The 20,701-nt window shown below is 44.4% G+C and overlaps 1 protein-coding gene and 1 long non-coding RNA gene across 3 annotated transcripts in view; both read left to right on the forward strand.

Annotated features, from left to right (window-relative positions):
* Positions 1-67: 67 nt before the first annotated feature.
* Positions 68-3,118, forward strand: LOC109254540 (uncharacterized). The gene is made up of 3 exons (XR_002074856.2): positions 68-353; positions 2,201-2,293; positions 2,677-3,118. It is a non-coding gene; the product is annotated as an uncharacterized LOC109254540 (long non-coding RNA).
* Positions 3,119-6,856: 3,738 nt separating this feature from the next.
* TGFBRAP1 (transforming growth factor beta receptor associated protein 1) overlaps positions 6,857-20,701 on the forward strand; it is a 63,071-nt gene continuing 49,226 nt past the window's right edge. Inside the window, exon 1 of one of the 2 annotated variants that reach the window (XM_019428493.2) lies at positions 6,857-6,957. The gene's annotated coding sequence lies outside the window, so the exon portion shown is untranslated. Of the gene's footprint in view, positions 6,958-7,124; positions 7,258-20,701 lie in introns of those variants that run through there. The other variant, XM_019428492.2, reaches the window with a different exon arrangement.

The raw sequence follows: 20,701 nt of genomic DNA on the forward strand, positions 1-20,701 counted from the left end.
TGCGCCAGGCGTCCGCTCCGCTTTTCGCGGCCGGCCGGGGTGCTGGGAGACATCTTGCGGAGGGGACACTCCTGGGGGCGGTAGGAGCGAAAGGGACGTCCGCAGAGGAGACGACTGGCGTTTGACGCCTTGCAAGAAGAGAGGGGAAAACCAAGTTCCCAGAGAGGGTCACGATTGGTCGCGCTTCTTGTGACGTCCAATGGCAGAGGCCAAAGGGATTCCGAGGGCAGTCTCGCGGGAAAGAGGCGAGGCAGCCTGACGTCCGTTACCCAAAGTATAGCTCTGGTCGCCTCTGAAATTGTCTTAGTTTTTCTTTTTGACCTCTTTGTCCCCTAATCCTCTTCCAATATGATGTAAGGCCAGAGACTTTAATTCCTTGTAACCGCATGGCCTCCCACATAGTAGGCGCTCAAGTATTCACCGAAATAATAATACTCCGAGCTGACCTCGCATATGAAAATAAGGAAACCGCAGGTGACAGACAACAGCTAAACATTTGTTAGACATTTACGATGTGCCAGGTACTGGATTTTATATGGATAATCTTGCTCCTCAGAACAGCACGATGAGGTGTATATTACTAGAATGCTTATTTTCCAGGTGAGGAAACAGGGTAATTTGCTCAAGATCAGAGATTGAGGAAGTAGCAACACTGACAAGTACATTTTCTCTGCACTAATTTCTCTACACTTGTGTATATTATTATACATTTGCTCTGCACAAATGACAAGTACATTTTCTCTGTACTTGTAACTACAATGAAGGAACAGTTTTAGTTTAAATAGATTGTTGCAGGTTCAAATATGATCTAAACCTTGATAATTCAAGAAGTCTTTTCTACTTCTTTCATCTTTTGTGGAAGAGATACATGTTCCAAAACATTAGGCACATCTAACACTTAAACTTGCAGGCATGTTGTAAATGCTTATTCTAAATACTCTATGATGTATCATTTTATTGGAAATTATTGCAGTATAAAATGTGACCAAATCTGAGGATGTTAAACCTTGAAAAAGTTGGGAAATAAATGAGGTGCCAGCTTAAAAAGATAAGGTAAAGCTGAGAGCTGTTTTGCAATTTTTCTTAATCATTTATGTATATGATACTTCCGTCTAGAAATTGAATTTCAGAGCTGGGCAGAAACTTAAACGTTAGCCCAGTCCTTTCATATTAGTGATGAGGAAGCTGATCTAAATGAAAGACATTTAAGATGACTTGCCCAAAATAGAACAGAGTTTAGACCCGAGTTGAGGCAGGCATTTGGATGTTCTAATTTGGAGTTAAGTGCATTAACTTCATGGTATTAGGATCATGGTATTTTATAACCAAAATCTGAATACATTTCTTTTTTTTTAAATATTTTGTAAAAACTATTTTAGAGACAGAGAGAGCGCATGAACAGGGGACGGGCTGAGAGAGAGGGAGACACAGAATCCCAAGCAGGCTCCAGGCTCTGGGCTGTCAGCACAGAGCCCGACACGGGGCTCGAACCCACGAACTGTGAGATCATGACCTAAGCCAAAGTCGGAGGCTCAACTGACTAAGCCACCCAGGCACCCCTACGTTTCCCTAACAATAGTGAAATTAGTGTGACTGGTATCCCCATTTCCTTCACCGGAAAGCACATTGTTTTAATGGCAAAAGCAGTTGTCTTGGAAGGAACCTGGCCTTGAAAACTAGAACTTAGTTCAGATTTTGTTCTGCTGCAAAACGAGACGTTGGGTGAGTTACTCAAGTCTCTCAGCCTCAGTCTTATCAGAAACAAATGCTGTGCTAACATCTGTGAAGAATTATCAAAGGAGTACAGATTATATAACACACTTGGCACAGAGCAGGGTACTCATTAACTGGTAGCTGGTTTTTAGAAAGTATTCGACCGTAATTATGAGGCAGTCTAGCAAATTGGACCAAGGGAAGGCTTTGGAGTGGCTCAGACTTGGGTTCTAGCCTGGCTTCAGCACTCACCTAGGACAGATATTCCATGTCTTTCCGCTGCAGTGTCCTCACCTGTAAAATGGAAATTGTAAGGCCACCCCACATTGTGCTGAGATTGGAGCTAGAGTCTGTAAAGTGCCTCCTCTGTAGCCACTACCTGGAGGTTTGTTGTAGCCTATTGACTGTCAGTGAAGGAGGCATGTGGCATGATGGTGGTGTAGGTGGGGGAAAAATTGAGTTTAAGAGTCTGAAAATGTGATTATAGGTTCTTGCTGGGCTCTTTCTCCCTGTGGTTTGCTGAACCAATCACCTAACCCAAAGCCTCAAGCTTTTAATCAGCAAAAATGTTTTGCAGGAGGTAAGATCTGTTCTTTTCTCTCCCTCTCTGTTTTTCCTAATTTCCCAGAAGTACTTCTCTGCTTTAAAAATAATCCGTCAAGATAATTCCAGTTGCCTCGGAATCAAAAATCTCTAGAGGGGGTGTCCCCTGGGGCAGAAATAAAACCATCGAGATTCAGAGTGGAGGAAGTAGAATGAGATTCTAACACTCCCCAAAGGAAGGAGAGACTATTTGGTAAAGCCTGCCACACTCCATCCTGGGCAGAGCCTGGGAGAGTGGAGCCTCGGAGAATTTGTGGTCAGGTGACTGTGCTTTAATCTGAGTCTCTGATGTAGGAAGTCGGGGTAGGGGAGAATTAGCATTTCTGACAAGTTCTGATGTGATGTTTCCAATATGTCCAGGCTGAAGAGCCACCTCACAGAGATTTCTGCCTCATCCCAGAACAAGAAAACCCAGACATTCCCTGACCCTCAAGCCAGGCCTGTCAATACGGAAGCCATAAAACTGAAAACCAAATATCCCAGTGGACAAAGAACATCTCCAAGTCCCTGTGATGCTAGGACCTGAGATCTCTTGCTTCCCCTATTGGCACTTCAGAAATTCCCCAACCTGATTAACACAGCCCTGGGAAAGGGAGAGGGCCTCAGTTGATAAGATTATTGTCACTGCAGCTGAGTGAGGGCTTGAGAAAGAAAGAAAGCTCAGTTACAGAAAAACTTCTATTTGTTACCTATTTGAGTTTGTAGACTGAAGTTCATTCCTGCTATGCTGTTACCTGTGAGTGTGAACTAGTAGCCACTAGTTTTTAAGTTCAGTAATATAAGAATTTTCCCTTTACTCAAAGATCATAGGGTTTTATTCTTTAACATTTTTACTTGGTGCCTATAGTTGACAAGAACAAACTGAGGGGAATCAACAAACACTTCCCTGCCTGGCATCATCACCTCACTGGGTTATGAGTTCTTCTGGGACAAGGTCCATACATTTCCTTTGAATCTCTTACCTGGTCATTAGCACACACGATGCCTGCACTTAGTAGGTACTCAGTAAATGTTGAATGAATGGGTCATGAACAAAATATGGACTGAAAACTTTGGGTGTTGATTCTTCTTGTTGGTAGTGTAATATTTAGGATACTTATGTTCCAGGGGCACCTGGGTGGCTCAGTTGGTTGAGCGTCCAACTTCAGCCCAGGTCATGATCTCCCGGCTTGTGAGTTCAAGCTCCACATCGGACTCCCTGCTGTCAGCGCAGAGCCTGCTTCAGATCCTTTGTCCCTCTCTCTCTGTCCCTCCCACGCTTGCACTGTTTCAAAAATAAAACATTAAAAAAGAAATATAAAACATAAAATATTATGTTCCAAATATTTTAGTTGTCAAAAATATATTTGAGCACAAATAAAATTAAGGAGCTTCAAAGTGAATGTAACAATTTAAAGAATACTTCACATTTTGACCTGTGTTTTTGTAGGTATTTAAAACCCCAGTTTTGCTTTGAATTTCAAATAACTACCTTCAGTACCACAAGAATAATGACTATAGTTTTATTGTCACTTCTATTCCTTTTACGATCAGATCATAATTAAGATGCGTTTGCATACTTAAACTACTCATCTCATAGGTCACCTCTTCATGAGCTCCTTGAAACAGTGTTTCATTTTTGGGTTCTCTCCTGTCACCCAACTTCTAGAACACATTATTTTTTGCGTTAGGGGCTGTTTAGATGGGTATTTCTTCCACATGTTCTACTAACTCAGGGTTTCTCAAAATTGAGGGTATTAGAGTGACCTGGAGAGCTTATGAAAAACAGTTTGCTGGGCCCTGTCCTGCAGTTTCTGATTTAGGAATTTTGGAGTAGGGACCCAAGAATTTGCATTTGCAGGTTTGGAGATGATGTGGGTACCGTTGAGTATCGACCATACTTTATAAACCATCGCACTAAATTAAGCTGCTTGAGGGTGGGGGCTGTGCCTTTTTCATTCCAGGATCCCCTGCAGCTTCTACCATAGTACCTGGCACATAGGAGTTGCTCAAGAAATAGCTGACTTGAATAATAGTTCAAAAAGTTTGTTGTACTGAATCTAGATTATAGGTATATGAATGTATGTGCATGTATCCTTAAATGAGCTGATACATAGTATAGTGAGCTCTGTCTTCTAAAATTAAAAAAAAAATCATTATTGTAACCTTTCTTTGCTTAACTTCATCTTCTAAAATGATACCCAAACATTCGAGAGGTGTACGCAGCAAGTCTGCTTATAAATGAGAGCGACAGAATCTTTGCAGTAAGAGCCTCTTTTAAAAATAACGTAATTTATTAATATTGAGCATCAGGAATTAAAAAAAACTTTTTTTAATGTTTATTTTTAAGAGAGAGAGAGAGAGAGAGAGAGAGACAGAGCATGAGCGGAGGAGGGGCAGAGACGGAGGGAGACACAGAATCCGAAGCAGGCTCCAGGCTCTGAGCGGTCAGCACAGAGCCTGAGGCAGGTCTTGAACCCAGCCCCGAGCATCAGGAATTTTCAAAATTGGTTGAGTGCTTCCCACATGCAGACAGACACAGCAAGAACATGGTAGCCACATTAGTTGCCCTCAGGAGCTTATAGCCAGTGAGGAAGTAAGGAACCGAGAGGAAGTGTGAGGAGGTGTAATAGGGGATATTAAATTTGGGGAGTAGCTGGGAACTATGAAAGGAGTCAGTTGTATCTATTCAACTCTTAATCGTCATTAATCTGTTAGAATTCATCTTTTGTATATTCTATGAAATACGCCTAATGTGTTTGGTATGGGCCCTAGGGATATTTACTAAATATTAATAAATGAGGTTAATAATTCCTTTCCAAACTTACGACTTTGATATTTCTTCTTCAGTGTAACCAATCAAAGCAACATGAGGAATTTAGAATTAGTCTGATGCAGATACTTGCATACTTATGAAACAGCTATTTATATCCAGGTATCTGTCATATGTGAAACGGACTTTTCAGAAAGTTCCAGAGCAAATGTTATTAGATGGAATAATGTGCGCATGTGGAGCTTGCCATTTTAAGAATCCTATGGTAAACCTTTCATAAAGGAAATAATTATTTCGGAATTGCCCTTTTCCCCTCTTTTTTGTTAATACACGTTTTCACTTCTACATCGAGGCAGAACATAGGGGTTCCATAAACTGCTCAATCAATAGAATTTAATTTTATATATACGAACGTTCACTATGTTGTTGAATTTTGGGTTCTTAGGCCCGCTCTACTCTTACTACCATGGAATTTGGGACAAATCATTCCGTTTTCTTCGCCTCAGGCAACTCATCTATAAAATGGAGACATTAACAGTGCCCACTTTATAAGGATATGGCAAGGCTTAAATGAGATCATTGCTGTTAGGCCAGTATCTGGCAGTCGGGAGATATCCCCTCTGCAGCTAGTTTTGTGCAGCTCTCTGTACTATGGTAGATTAAAATGGAGAAGCACAAATTCTAGGCCCAGCTGGGTCAGTGATGAGCTGACGACCACTCACATTTTCTTCGTGGGCCTGGGCAAAATGCGACTGGGCTGCATTTGCTCTGATGCCTTCCTGCTCCTGGGTTCCCCTGGCTGCTGGCCTCCTTAGACTTGAATCCGTCCCTTCACTACCGCTTGCCCTTGAAGTGCACTTGCTGGCCACAGCTCTACACTTCTGGGGAACCCGTTCCCCATCTGGACATGGGTACCACTGAGCAGAACAAGCACTGTTTGGGGTTGGGGCATGTGTGTGGCCATGAACTCACAAGGGAAAGGTGAAGGACAGGTCGCAGAACATTGCTTCTTGATAGTTCCTTATTTCCTTCATTTAACGTTATTGCGAGGTCATTTGTTCCCCTTTGAAAAAGAAGAATCCAGTATTTGCCTCCCGGTTCAGGATAACATCTTTGTTTTACAATCCCTGGGAGGCCAGAAGAAAGCTGAGGCCACAGGTCACTGGTGGGTTCTAAAGTCAGGGAAAATCATTGAGAAAATGTGCCTTTTATATGCTAATAATTGAACGCTGACAAATCTGGAGGGAGCTTCCTTATTCATCTTAAAATTGGATTGTATATGTTGAAAAGAGAGGTTCATGGATTCATGGTACCCCAGGATACTTCATTGTGGCTGGAAGAGCTGATGGACTTTGCTAAAAAGATTGGGTAAAATAGACCCAGGACTCCCTTTTAAAATAAATACCTCATGCAAATATACTGCTCTCTCTAGGGATTCCTTTTCGGCCCCAGGGGCCCTGTATTAGCTGTGGGCTCGGGGTGGGCAGCGCAGGCCCAACGGGGACACTTCAGCCCCACAGGGAACACCACCAGCCAGTCAACTCAAGCCCAACTTTATCAGATGATAGCGTGGTCAGGCCTTTCCTAGGACTCCTTGATTGATTGCTTCATTCATTCATTCAGCAGGATATCCCGAGAGCCTACAGTCCGCCCAGCGCCCAGCGCCGTGTCGGTGTCCGACATTGAGCGGTGAGCAAATCAGGCAAGGCCTGGGTTTTCCTGAAGCTCTGCGTGCCGGTGGGGGAGGAGAAAATACATTAACAACAGTCCCGGGCCAGCATTTGTGGAGCACCCGCTCTGTGCCAGGCAGTGTTCTAAGCGCTTTACACGAATTAACTCCTCTGACCCTGCGCACCGCCCCGAGGCAGAAGCCGTTGTGATCCCGGCAGGTTGGAAGAAACTGAGGCCCAGGGGGGCAGTCCCACGTGGGCGTCGCGCGCCGAGCCGGGTCGCTCCAGGCCCGGGGGCGGATGGGCGGCGGGGGCCGCAGACCGGGCTGGACGGCGCGGGGACGGCCGCGCTCCCGCCCTCTGCCGGCGCCGGGCGGCCGCCCCACGTGACGGGAAGCGGCGGCGGCGGCGGGGCCGGGCCAGCCCAGGAGCGGCGGGCCGGGAGCGGGCGGCGGGCGGCACGGGGCCCCAGGCCCCAGGGTCTGCGCGGGACGGCGGAGGCCGACGGGCGCTGCGCCGGTGAGTGCGGAGGGAGACGGCAGGGCCGGGCGCGGGGTGCGGCGGGGCGCGCGCGGAGCGGGGTGGGCTGGAGGGCAGGGGCCTTGCGGGGGGGGGGGGGGGGGGGGCAGCGAGGTGGTGCCTGGCGGGGGGGCGCGAGCCGGCAGAGGGGTGTTTGTGTGTGTGTGTGTGAGTGTGTGTGTGCACGCGTGTGCGGGGAGCAGGTGTGCAGACTTGGGGGGCCGGGGGCTTATTGGGGTGAGCAGGTGTGCACGTGCGTGTGGGCTGGGGCAGGTGTGCCCAAGCGTGGGGTCAACGGGTGTGGATGGTGTGGGGTGTGCGTGTATTTGGGGTAGGGACAGATCGAAAAAGACCCAGTCCCGGGTTTGGGGTAGGCTTTCGGTTTTCCGAGGGGAGGAGCCCAGGACTCCACCCCTGCGCCCCAAGCCCCGCCACCCGGTGTAAGGAATGGTTTTGTCGCTTTAATAGATGTTTTCTGGAGCTCTTGGGATTTGAGAGTTCAAATTCCGGGTCACGTTCGGGCCTGAATTTTTGCCCCGCAGTGGGAGACTGGGCAGGGGTGTGTCGGGGAGGAGGGAAGAGACCACAGGTGCTGGAAGCTGCCATCCCTGTGGGAGTTTTCCTTTCCATTGCTGTCTGGAGGTGCAGGTTGAAGTTGGGTTCTCCGCCAGCCTCCTGTGCGTTATATGGGGACGACTTTCAAGACAGAAGCTGTGGTCTTCAGTTGTGTGCACCTGTCATTCCTTCTGTCCAGGGCCTGTTGGGTGACCCTGAGAAAGCCCCCCAGGCTAGTCGCCCTGGGGATTCTATCTGGCTGCTGGAAATGGGGGTTCCTACAGTGCTTTTTATTGCTAATGGACTGTGTTAGGCGCTGGGGTCAAAACGTGTCCCATCAGGATTTAATCCTGGATGAAGTGCTTGTGGGTAGGCACCTGTCCATCCAGAGTGAGGGCAGGCAGCTGCCATTGTGATTCTAGTGACACGTTAAGACACTGACAGAAGTGGGTGAGGAGGGTCCTAGGGCAGTGTGAGCTGGCCAACCCCGAGTCAGAACCAGAATGGAGGTCGTGGAGGGGCCTGCCAGTGCCCTCTGCTCCCTCCTGGTGGACTTGCTTCTCTCTGCTGCTCAGCTGGAAGCTCCCAGAGCTGGCGTCAGATAGGAAGGAACTTCTGGCTGGCTGCTTCCTTTGCTTTTTTCCTTCCATTTCTGCTAGCTGGGCAGATTCAGCAGTCATTGAAGTGGCCTCTTTGATGTGTGGCACCAGGAAGAGTACTGACCAGAATCCCCTGGAACTTGTCTACAACTACCCTTCCCCGGCTCTAGTTCCTCTCTGAAATGGGGACAGAGCTGCTCCATGATGGTAATGAGTATGGAGCTGCCGCTGGGAGCTGCCGCTGCCCTGCGCCTGCCGCTTCCTAACTGTGAACCTTGGACAATTTACTGGTTGTTCTGTGTCTCGATTTCGTCAATCAAAATAGTGGTAATATTGGAAAGCTTGCATGCGTTCTGACAAGAAAATGTGCGTTTGGCACAGGGCCTGGCACTTAGTAGGTGCTCGATAAATTATTAAGAAATATAAATAAGGATCTGGAGCTGTAGGTCTGTCAGCTCTGGAAAGCAGTGGTTTTATGCTCTGAGAAATTGTCAACCCAATGAGTATTGTACTCTGGGTTAGGCTCCTTGTGGGTTCTGAATTCCCAGTTTTGCTGTACACATCACAGGATACATTTTACAAAGAGATCGGATGAGAGGTGTGCGCCTCGCCTTCGAGTCCTCTGCCTTTCCTCCTCTACTCATGACCATGAACGGCAGCCCTGTGGTCTGACAGTCGGCGGGGATCTTGTCCAACCACCACGAGCTCCTGGGCTGCTTCAGCCTCACCTGACCCTCTAGCCACAGCAGCTTGTAACAGGGCATCTTCCTCTAGTTGACAAGTTTTAAAAGCACAGAGCTCACTATTCTAAAAATGCTACATTTTCTAGGCCTGATTTGCGGCTAGCATTTGTAGTCAGGGAGAAAGAAAAAAAAAAAGGAGTTACTGTGGCTTCTTCACGCTGATATTAAACATTTGTGATCCTTTAAGAAAACTTGAGCGAATTTTCCTTATTGGCTTAAGCATCTTCAACTTGGTCTGAATCCAGTCCTCATTAGAAATACATTAAAGTAATCATTGGTGGTGGCCAGGTGTTTGGATACTGCTGGAATAATTTGGCCGGGACTTTACAACTCATCTCCTCTGTGGCAAACCTGACCCGTTTTTCTTTATTAAAAAATGCGTGGCTACTAAATGAATGTAGAAGTAACAAGTTAATTTGGGGCTGCCCCAGACGAGCTTGGGTGCTTCGTGCAAAAGAACAGGCACACTCATTGAGCATTTTGTGAAATCTTGCAGAATTGAGAGCAAGATCTAGTCTCGATAGTCCACCACTGTTGAGTAAATTGAAGACTCAGGAAAATAAGGTATGTGAAAGAGACCAACTGCCTAGCTTCCAGCAGGCGCTTGGTAATTCTTTATGGCTGTTTAAAGGTATTGAGGAAGTGCTCTAAAGGAGATGCCCTTGAGACCCATACTCCCACTCTGGTCCTCTTCCCCTCACCTTCCCCTCCCAAATCCCTTCAGTTATAACTGTTGATGGTAGGATGTATACATATATACATATATATACACACACCACGTGTATGCACAATGGTGTGTGTGTGTAACTGCATACATAGATACCTATATGTTTGTAGTATATATATGCGTATGACGTCTTTATACCATATATGTGCATCTAGGGCGTGTGGGTGTATGTGGTATATATAAGTAGTTATGTATGTATATACTTTTGTATGTTATGTTTACATGCATCTAAATAATTTTGATTAGTATTGCCAAGGAAAAGGATACCAACTATGAATAGTTACATATAGGTATGTGCCAGGATAATATCAAGGTGACAAGTTAGATGTTAGACCTTAGCTGTGTTTTTTGTTTTTTTGTTTGTTTCTCCTTTTGTCAGGTACACTTTTGGGTCACTGGAGCAGGTTTACTGTGCTATAGCTAGTCTTACGCTATCTCTGTCACACGAGTGCAAAGATAACATGAAATGGTTGTCAGGTAGTGTCCTGACTGATAGCAGGAAACATTGTGGCACAAGTCAGTAAATTTGCTGTTGATTCCTGGCAGATTTCACGTTTGAGTCATTCAGCAGATGGCCATGAGAACTTGGTGAAGAATTCAGGGGCCAGCATGGGGTGCCGTTGCAGAAGAACAATTTACGTCACACGAATACATACCCTGTTTTCCTAAGATTACTAGGTTAGTGGAGAAAAGTGTAAAGATATCATATCTGTGTCTGAAATGTAGCAAGGCAGTGCTGAGACTGAACCCCATTTGGTAGGAGTCAGTTATTTGTGACAAAAGTTGTTTAGGGTGCTGTAGAGCAGGTGCCTGTCCTCAGTCCAGACATGGAGCAGTCATTACCCCTGGGCAGGCTGTGTGCGCGGTGCTTCTGGGTGTGGGCTCTTGAGTCAAGCTGCCTGGGTTGGAATCAGCTCTCCATGGTCGTTTAACCTTTCTAAGCCTGTTTGCTCTCCTGCAGAATGGAATAACGATAGTACTTGCCTGTAGGCTCCTTGTGAGTATGGAGATAGCACTTGATACAGAGTCTGGCACCCAGTGCGCATTCTGGAAGTCTTCTCTCCCCTACAGTACTCGCCTATAGTACTGTTATTAATACCCTTCCTCCAGAGGAGCTTGAGAATAGTACAGCGTAAGTATGTAGTCCAGTCCAAATTCCTATTTTTACAAGGACGCATTGGGCCCAGAAGTTTTAAGATCGTCAACAGGTACCCAAGCCATGAGAGCTCAGGATCCCCAGATTAACACTGAGAATGCCTGCCTTGGATCAGGCTTGCCTTACCACTGTTCGCTGGGTTAGCCCTGGAGTCTCAGTTCTTACAGAGGGCATTGGAAGGTTACATTTCTGCTCTTTTCCAGCTCTGCTGACCCAAAGCCCTACTGTTCTCTATCAGAGTCCTTCGCCTGCCTGCTTCTCCTGAAGCTCATAGGATATCAGATTTTGGACCCAGTGGGAATCAGCTCACATTTACCCCAGTTCTGAACTTGTCTATGGGAAGAAGTACTTCAAATGAGCAAAAGTCCAAAACTCTCCTTTTTGAAATGTATTCTCAAGACAAAACCAAACCAAAACAAAACTTAATTTGTAGGTATTATTCCATACCTGTCATTTTAAGCTAGGACACCAAACTTGAGAAAAATCGTTTCCAAAAGTAACTGCATAAAACAGCTGGTAAAATCACCCCAGTAACCTGAGGCACGCGGGGTATTCTGCTGGAGTGCTGCCCATTGTGTGCTCCTTTTGGTCCTGTTTGGTTACAGACACTCAAGAGCATTCTGAGCGTCTCCTTTCCTGCTAGAAAAAGGACATTATTGGAGGTCTCTCATTCTCTGTTAGATTAAGGCAAGATAATAAACCAATAAACTGGGATTACATTTGTCTTTTCAACTTCCTGTTTTGAAGGTGACTCTGGGCTTACTGAAGAGTGAGAAAATAGTACAGATCTCACATGCACCCTTCCCCAACGTCCACTTTTGTTAACACCTTGTATGACCATGGTACAGTGATCAAAACTGGTATGTTAACATCAGTGCTATTAACCAAACTACATGCTCTACTTATGTTCAGTTTTTCCCCTGACATCTGTTTTCTGTTCCATGGTCCTGCTTCTGATCCCATTTCCCCACATTGCATTTAGTTGTCATGTCTCCTTGGTCTCAGTCTTCATTTTTTATGACCTTAACACTCTCAAAGTGTCAGGGATTTTGTAGAGTGTCCCTCTGTGGGCTTGTTGGTGTTGTCTCACACTTAGGTTGCAGTGATAGATGTTTGTGTAGAATACCACAGTGGTGACGTGCCTCAATTACATTTTGACTTAATGTTGGGATGCACTCCATGTTTCCACCTCCCACCCCCGAAACAGCAGGAGAAACTATGCTGAAACTTTACTGGATCCCTCGCACTCTGCCCAGGCTCCAGTACACGATTCCCCTTGCCCGTGTCCCTCGTGAGCCAGGACAGAAATGTCTTCTTTGTCCCCATCGTGCCTCTCTTGCTTCTACATGTACAGTCCCCTGATTACCCTGTTATATTCCTTGAGGATTTGGGGGAGATTGTCAGAGGAGCCAATTTGCAGTTTAAAAAACAAAAATGTCAAGATTTCTTTTCATTAAAAAATTGTTGTACGTAAGCAATGAATTATGGGAATCTATTCCTGAAGCCAAGAGCCCACTGTATACGCTGTCTGTTAGCTAACTTGACAATAACTTATATTAAAAAAGTAAAAAATAAGTAAATAAAGTCATTGTCAAGGAGCTTTTGAGCCCTATCAAAGCTCATCTGACTCTAGAGTGGTCAGTAAGATAAGTCATATATTTTTCTTGATCTCAATTGTAGTTAGAGTCAATTTATATCCCAAGAAGAATGCTGATTGGCCCACAGGGCTACCAACATTCATCTTTCAGGTGTGAACTAAAGTTTGGAGACACCGGTGTGTTTTAATTGAACATCTTACGTCTGCAGACTAAAGGCGATTGTCAGCGCCCATAGGAATTGGGGGTGTTTAGCACTTTATTTTTAGTGGGGGACTTCAATTAACATTTTATTTTGCCAGTTCAGCACTAAGAAAGCATCTGAAGGTAGCTTGCAGTGGAAGAACTTTGGCTAGCAAGATTTGCCTTTTCCCACCCAAGAGAGACTTTTTCAGTCTGTGACTTGGCTGTTCATTCGTTCAGGAACATAACATAGGAAATAGACGTTTCCAGGCCAGAGGAGAAGTGAGTGTCCAGTCCCACCTACCTGCTCTGCCTGATGGCCACGATGAGTGTGGGGTGGGAGGGAGGAGGATGGGCGGGTCAGGGTTGGTGCTCAGTGCCACCAGGTACAGAGACAGAGGCTGGACACTGAACAGCAGGTCCCAAGCCACTGCCCACACTTTCTGCTTTAGGTAGCAAGCTGACCCAAGTGGGGCTGGCACCGGCACGTGCCCTCCACCCACCCGAGTCCATCTCTTAATGTTTCTGGCTGGCCCAGTCCAGGCATCAGGTCAGCCTCCATGGCTGGGACCAAGAAAATGGGCCTCTGCACTGGCTTCTAACTTTTCCCACCTGAAATATCCCTCAGGACCAGCCTGAAACATCACAGGAATCAGGCAGAGTGTTTTGCTGTGTTGCAGAGCACTCCCTTCTGGACCCTTCCTCCCCTCCACGATGCTGTGCTGTCAGCTCTGCCCTCTGCACTTCCGCTGTCTCTCCTGATCACAGGGGACCAACGTCATGACCCGTTGACATGGAGCTGAAAACAGCTGATGAAGCCTGGAAGGCTCTGTGTTCCCTCCCACCCCCTCTCCAAGAGTGTGAGAATGGATGATGGCTTTGCTTAACTCCCTTGTAGGTTTGGTTTTTAGAGCTGATTTTTTTTAATTTTTCGCAGATTTTTCTCCTGTAATAGGTATTGGCTATAGCCTATGGCTTCAGTTTTAATAAGTATGTTTACCTAGGATGAGTGAGAAACTTCTTAAGAAACATTCCCCCCCCCCCCCGTAAAAGGAAAGACCTTTATTAAAATGGCAAAATACAAACTTTTTATAAGTTCTTGTTTTTTATAGAAATACTGCAAATCACAGGGATATTCAGGAAAGCAGGCGCACTTCGACCTGATGCCTGAATTCCTGTGGTCAGCCAGTGAAGGGCTGCGGGTAAGTCTGCAGTCCCCCCATGCACAGGTCCGACACCAACTTGACCCCTGTATTACTTCTTTGCATGTGTGCAAATGACTAGATTTGGCCAATGGGAATGAGGCAGTGTTTTCTACCTTACGGATTATTATGTTGTTAAATTCAAACAAACCACTGTAGTTAATGATAACTATTTTCTGACTAATGGTTTCAGTCCCTTGGAAAGGTACCCAGAGAGTAGTTTGGGCTCAGGATCCCTCTTCACAACTGGTTGGTTTGTAGAGCACCTTGGACACTCGCAGCAGCTAGCAGACTCAAGAATTCAGAACCGAATGTAGCTACATAATAATAAAACGAGACTAATGTGGATAATATGAAGAGGTTAATAGCTATAACTTTATAAATAAGAGCAGAAAGGTTGGCTGGAGTTGGATTTTTAAGGGCTGCTTATCTTATGCTGAGTTTGGAGTTCATGTTTTAGGCAGTGGTATACTCTGTGAAGTGTTTTAAGGACAGTATAGTGATGTTTTAGGCATGAGATCCACGTCCCTGCCCTTCCTCATGTATGACGTCAGACCTGCCCTGACTTCGGCCCAAACATAAGGATGACCGCTGGATCTCTGTTCGCTCACGATGGACCATCAGACACTCAAAAGAAATTAATATGAATTGAGAAAAATAGCAAATCTGAGTTTAGGTAGAGTGTCCTTTTTAAAATGTAGATGAAGAATTAACCCTTAGCTTGTTCATAGGAAAGCATCTCCTGTTAAAGGCTGTCATACACGTTGGTGAGTTTTTGAGTTTTTACCCTCTAAAGTGATGGCTCCTTGGGGCACATTTAGCCGCACTCAAGAGTTTGCTTCGTTTTCAAGTGTGGACGTCACCCTCCAATGTGAGATTTTTTTTTTTTGTAGACACACAGGACACCGTCTCCACCTTGAGGCTGCACTCCTGTGCACATTCTGTGACCGGAGATAACAGAGCGTCATTCTTTTGGCTCAAGAATAATAATTACTGGAAAAGATCTCATCTTAGCAAGTGTCCCTTTGTCATGGCCTTCTTGTGGCAGAATGTATTTCTTTCTGGCTCAGGTCAGGGGTCTCTATGTGTGTTTTGTTTTTGTTTTTGTTTTTTTATTTAATCTTGTAATGTGGGACCTACAAGCCATTCTCTACATCTAGATGATCTGCTTCAAACCTGGCCTTTGTTCCATGCTTATTCTTTCTGTTTGACTTTTTAAAATGAGGCCTGGCCTTGGTGAGACTTAGTGCAGAGAAAAAGAAAAGGGGAATGAGGCAGTTAGTAATACCAGTCTTCAACCAGTTGAAAAATAAGAGTGGAGTTACAGGTGACCCTTGAAAAGCACAGGTTTGAACTACACAGTTCCACTTACGCTCAGATGGTTTCCCACAAATACAGTGCCCTAGTGTAAATGTTATTTCGTCTTCCTTATGATTTTCTTAGTAACATTTTCTTTTCTCTAGCCTACTTGATTGTAAGAGTCCAGTATATAACACATATACCATACAAAATATGTGTTCATCTGCTGAGTATGTTATCTGTAAGCCTTCCTTCCGGTCACCAGTAGGCTGCTAGTAATTCAGTTTTGTGGGGAGTCAAAAGTTCCACATGGATTTTGGGTTGTGCTGGCGTGGGGGGGAGGGTAGCACCTGGGTTATTCAAGCGTCAACTGTACTTGTATGAAAACTGAGGCTAGGGAGAGGTCCAGAAGGTAAGAGGCTGGCCTCTTGGAAGCTGGGACCCCAGAAGGTACAAATACCAACCCTGTCCAGGGCATTTACCTTCTTGGGCATTCCATCACATGTTAGTATTTTCCTCTGCCTTCTAAGAATCCAGGGGGATTTGTGGAAAATACCTGATAGGTTGCCCTCGATTGAACTTTGTAAATATGGGTACAGTAAAGTAAGCACTGGGTTTAGATGAACTGAGAAACTGTAAGTAAACCACTTACATCTGTGATAAATGTTTTCATTGGTGCCATTTTAAACAAGGAACATGCATACTGTGAATCTTACCGAATTTATTAAGCTGATGTTCCATATCTATTTCCACAGTAAGCTGGTTTGAGGCAATCAGAATTTTAGTGTGTGTGTGTGTGTGTGTGTGTATACACATGTAATTTAATTACTATTTAATGACCTTAAAGAAATAGTTACAGTCTGGATTAGGATATAGGGAGTAATAATAAAAGCAACCTCAGCGTAAGAAACAGAACATCGTTAATACCTTTGAAACCCAGCCTATCCTTATTTTCCATGCAGCCTCCCTAGACTTGTGTTTATCATTCCCTTACGTTGCTTTATGGTCTGACTATGTAGGGCTGAGACCCTAAACATTTTATTAGATGGATGGTCAGGTTTTTGAGTCATACAGAGCCTTGTCTATCATTCAGTGTAGAGTGTTCGGCGACTTGCCCTTGAGCTTGAGATCGATGTCTGTGGATAGCTGCACCTCTGGCTGTCCAGCTGTTGAGTATTCCACCCTGTCCAGGGAATGTGAGTAGTTCCCAGCTTCCCTCTCAAAGAAGATTGCAGCCAACGTTCTTGCTTATGGTGTGGTAAACATAAATTCTGTAGGGCATATGCCTAAAAGTAGAGTCCCTGGCTTACTCCCAATGTCAAGGGCTTCTGCATAATGCCAGAATGGTCTTGCCAGTTTAGAAGCTTCCACCAGCCACGTAGAGAGTGATTGCTCCGTGTTCTTGCAAGCAGCTGCTGTCATCGGATATCAAATGTTCTGTCAGTTTCATGGGTATAAAATGAAGTCTCATGGTAGTTATAACTTGCAACTCCAGATGATGAATCCGGTTGAGCATTCTTTCATGTCTGTTGACCATGTTTCCTCTTCTGTGAAACGCTTGTTCACGTGTCTTGCCGACTCGTCTATGAGATTGCTGGTACTTTCTTTCTGTAGGAGTTCCCTGTATCATCCAGGGATCTTTTATTGTCAGATATGTGACATCAGGGTCTTTTCCCATCTTAATTCCTCACTTTGGGGTGTCTTTTGAAGAACACAGGTTTTACATTTTAATGTGAACAAACTTTTTTCCTGGGGTTTCTGCTTTTTTTTAGACCTTTTTAAAAAAATATTTATTTATTTATTTTTTTTGAGAGAGAGAGAGAGACAGAGTATAAGCAGGGGAGGGGCAGAGAGAGAGGGAGACCCAGAATCTGAAGCAGGCTCCAGGCTCTGAGCTGTCAGCACAGAGCCTGACGCGGGCTTGAAATCAATGAACTGTGAGATCATGACCTGAGTGGAAGTCAGTCGCTTAACTGACTGAGCAGCCCAGCCGCCCCTTTTTAGATCTTATTTTAGAAATTCTTCCCTACCCCAAGATCAGAAACATATTGTTTTCCATATTTACCTCTCAAAGTTTTAAAGATCTATACCTAAGTATCTTAATCCATCTGGAATAATTTCAATACATGGTATACGATAGGAATCTAGTTGGTTTTTTTTTCCCTTCTTTGTGGATATCCAGCTATCCTGCACTGATCACTGAACACGTATAGACTCTATATACACCCCATGATATACAGTGCCTCTCGTCATAGTTCATGGTTCCGTATGCGCACGTCAGTTTCTGGCACCCAGACTTGTTCTCTTAGGCTTGCCTCATACCAGTACCCTGTTATCTTAATAGCCATAGCTTTACATTACATTTTGTCTGTTGAGTCAGGTCTCCTTACTTGTCTTTTCCAGAAGTGTCTTGCTTTTTTTTGCCCTTCCTCTGCCATATGAATTTTATAATCTGCTTTTTGAGTTACACACACACACACACACACACACACACACCTGTGAGAATTTTTACTGGAATTGCATACACAGACCCTAAATGTACAGCTCAGTGAATTTTAACAAATGTATATACCTGTGTAACCGATGCCCCAGACAACATCTTGAGTATTTCTGTCACCCCGGAAAGTTTCCTTGTGTCCCTTTCCATTTGGTCACCCCTTTCTCTCCAAGGTAAACACTGTTCTGATTTCTGTTGCTAGAGATGAGTTTTGCCTACTTCTGAACTTCATATAAATGAAAACATACAGTATGTGTATACTTTTTTGTTTCATTTGTGTTGTTACCTAGCAGTTGTTTATTCCTTTTTACTTCCAAGTTGTGTGAACACCCCACATAGAAATGGGTACAAATGGGTGAAACTGGGTTGTTTCCTGTTTGGTGCTATTATGAATAAAGCTACTCTGCACATTCTCATAAAAGTCTTTTTGCAGATACTGATAGATACTCAAGAGAACTGGAAACCTTCAGAGTAATATTGTGGAGTAACAGGATAAATGCATGTTTAACTTTATAAAAAACTCACCTGATTTCAAAGTGATGGCACCATTTTGTTTGTTTTTTTTTAATTGAAGTATATTGACACACAATATTATATTAGGTTTAGGTGTGCGACATAATGATTTCACAATTCTGTAATTCGGTACATTGCTCAGTGCTCACCATGACAAGTGTGGTCACCATCTGTCACCATGCAACGTTATTACAATATTATTGGCTATATTCCCTGTGCTGTACTTTTTCATCCCTTGACTAATGTATTTTGTAAATGGAAGTTTGTACCTCTTAATCCTCATCACCTTTTTCGCCCATCCCCCCCAATCCCCTTCCCTCTAGCAACCACCAGTTTGTTTCACGGTTCTGTCTCTGTGTTTTGTGTTTGGGGGAGGGTTGCTTTTGTTCTCTGGTTCCACATGTAAGTGAAATCACATGGTATTCGTCTTTCTCTGTCTGACTTATTTCATTAAGCATAATACCCTCTAGGTCCGTCCATGTTGTCACAAATGGCAAGATAGCATTTCTTACAGCTGACTAATAATATTCCATTATATATTACATATAATATATATAAAGAACATTTCTAAAATTTTAGTAATGCTAATAGATTTGTGAGTTTCCATGTAAACAATGATAGCATCTATAAATATTTATAGTGTTGTGTCTTTGTTTTCAGTTTTTTATAATTGTTCCTTTTTAACTGGCAAAGACTCCATGCACAGTGTTGAGTAGAGATGGTGCATTAGTTTGCTGGGCCTGTCGTAACCAAGGACCATAGACTGGGTGGCTTAAACAACATACATTAGGGGCACCTGAGTGGCTCAGTTGGTTGAGTGTCCGACTTCGCATCAGGTCATGATCTCACAGTTTGTGGGTTCGAGCCCCACATCGGGCTCCGTGCCGACAGCTCACAGCCTGGAGCCTGCGTCGGATTCTGTGTCTCCCTCTCTGTCCCTCCCCTGCTCGCACTTTGTCTCTCTCTCTCTCTCTCTCTCTCAAAAATAAGTAAACATTAAAAAAATTTAAAAAAAAGTAAACAACATACATTTATTGCCTCACAGTTCTGGAAGGCAGAAGTCTGAGGTCCGGGTGTCTGAGGGCTCTGAGACACACTATGCTGCAGGCCCTTTCGCCTGTTTCTGGTAGCTCCAGGCGTCCCTGGGCTTATACGTGGCCACCTTCTCCCTGTGTTTTCACGTGTCTTTCCGCTATGTGTGTCCGTTTTGCGTCCAGATTTCCTGTTTATAATGACGCCTGTCACATTGTATTAGGGCTCACCCTAATGACCTCATCTTAACTTGATCATCTGCAAGGACCCTGTTTCCACATAAGGTCCTGTTTGCAAGTAATGGGAGTTAGGACTTTAACACATTTGGGGGGATGTAATCTACCCCAAACAGATGGTAATAGTCTTGTTCCTTGTTCTATGCTTTTTGCCTTTATTTTGGAAATGTGAATTAAACCAACAGATTTTATTACCTTAAGCCAATATCACATGCCATCTTATTCATACTGTGTGTCTGTGTATTCAGTGTGCTAATATTTAATACTTTAGCATGTTGATTTATAAGTGAGAATGATTAGGATTTTCTTTCTTCCCACGTCCTTATCTGGTTTGGATATTACTGTTCTACTTTATACTGGCTTATAAAATGAAGTGGGATAAGTGCTCCCTCCACCCCCCCCTTTTTTTAATTCTCCAGAAGATTTATTATTTAAAATTGGTATTATCTGATTCCTAAATGTTTGGTAGAACTTGCTAAGAGAGCCATATGGACACGGTGCTTGCTTTATGGGACAGGCAGTGTCCATGAAAGCCGAACGTAGCCGGTGCTCTTGCATCGCATATAAACTCATCCGAATCAGCTCTCCTGGGCTTCCAGAAGCCTGTCTAACTGTTGTCACAGGTCTTAAGTCAAAAACACGGAAAACATTTCTGAGGCTTATGAGTCTCTGCTGCCCAGCTAGGTATGTAGCAGAAAGAATGGGATTGTCACTTTTGAGCTGAGGTTTAAGAAGCCTAAAGAATCCGAGGCAAGATGCTAAAGCAGGAAGGCCCTTCACCAGGGGCTACAGTCATGAGCATAAAAGACAATTTTCTGTGTACACCTGCACAAGAAAATTAGTATTTTTCCACTAGTGTTTATAAAGACGCTCGCTTGGATTCTGATGTCACCCGTGGCGTGTGTATGCTCTCAGTTTGGTGGAAAGTCATTGCTAATGTTTTAATTTTGTTCATTTGGTCATTACATATTGCTTTGCACTGTTACATGCTTCTTTTCCTCGTCCTTTTTCCTTAATAAGATGGGGATACTCCTGGAAAATGGAAGAGTGCCTTTTTGCTGTTGTTGTACACTGAGAAGTGTTTGTTGCATATATAATGGTATCTGT

The sequence above is a fragment of the Panthera pardus genome, unplaced genomic scaffold (assembly GCF_024362965.1).
Source record: "Panthera pardus isolate Hobbes unplaced genomic scaffold, ASM2436296v1 HiC_scaffold_25, whole genome shotgun sequence".
NCBI classification, from domain to species: Eukaryota; Metazoa; Chordata; class Mammalia; order Carnivora; family Felidae; genus Panthera; species Panthera pardus.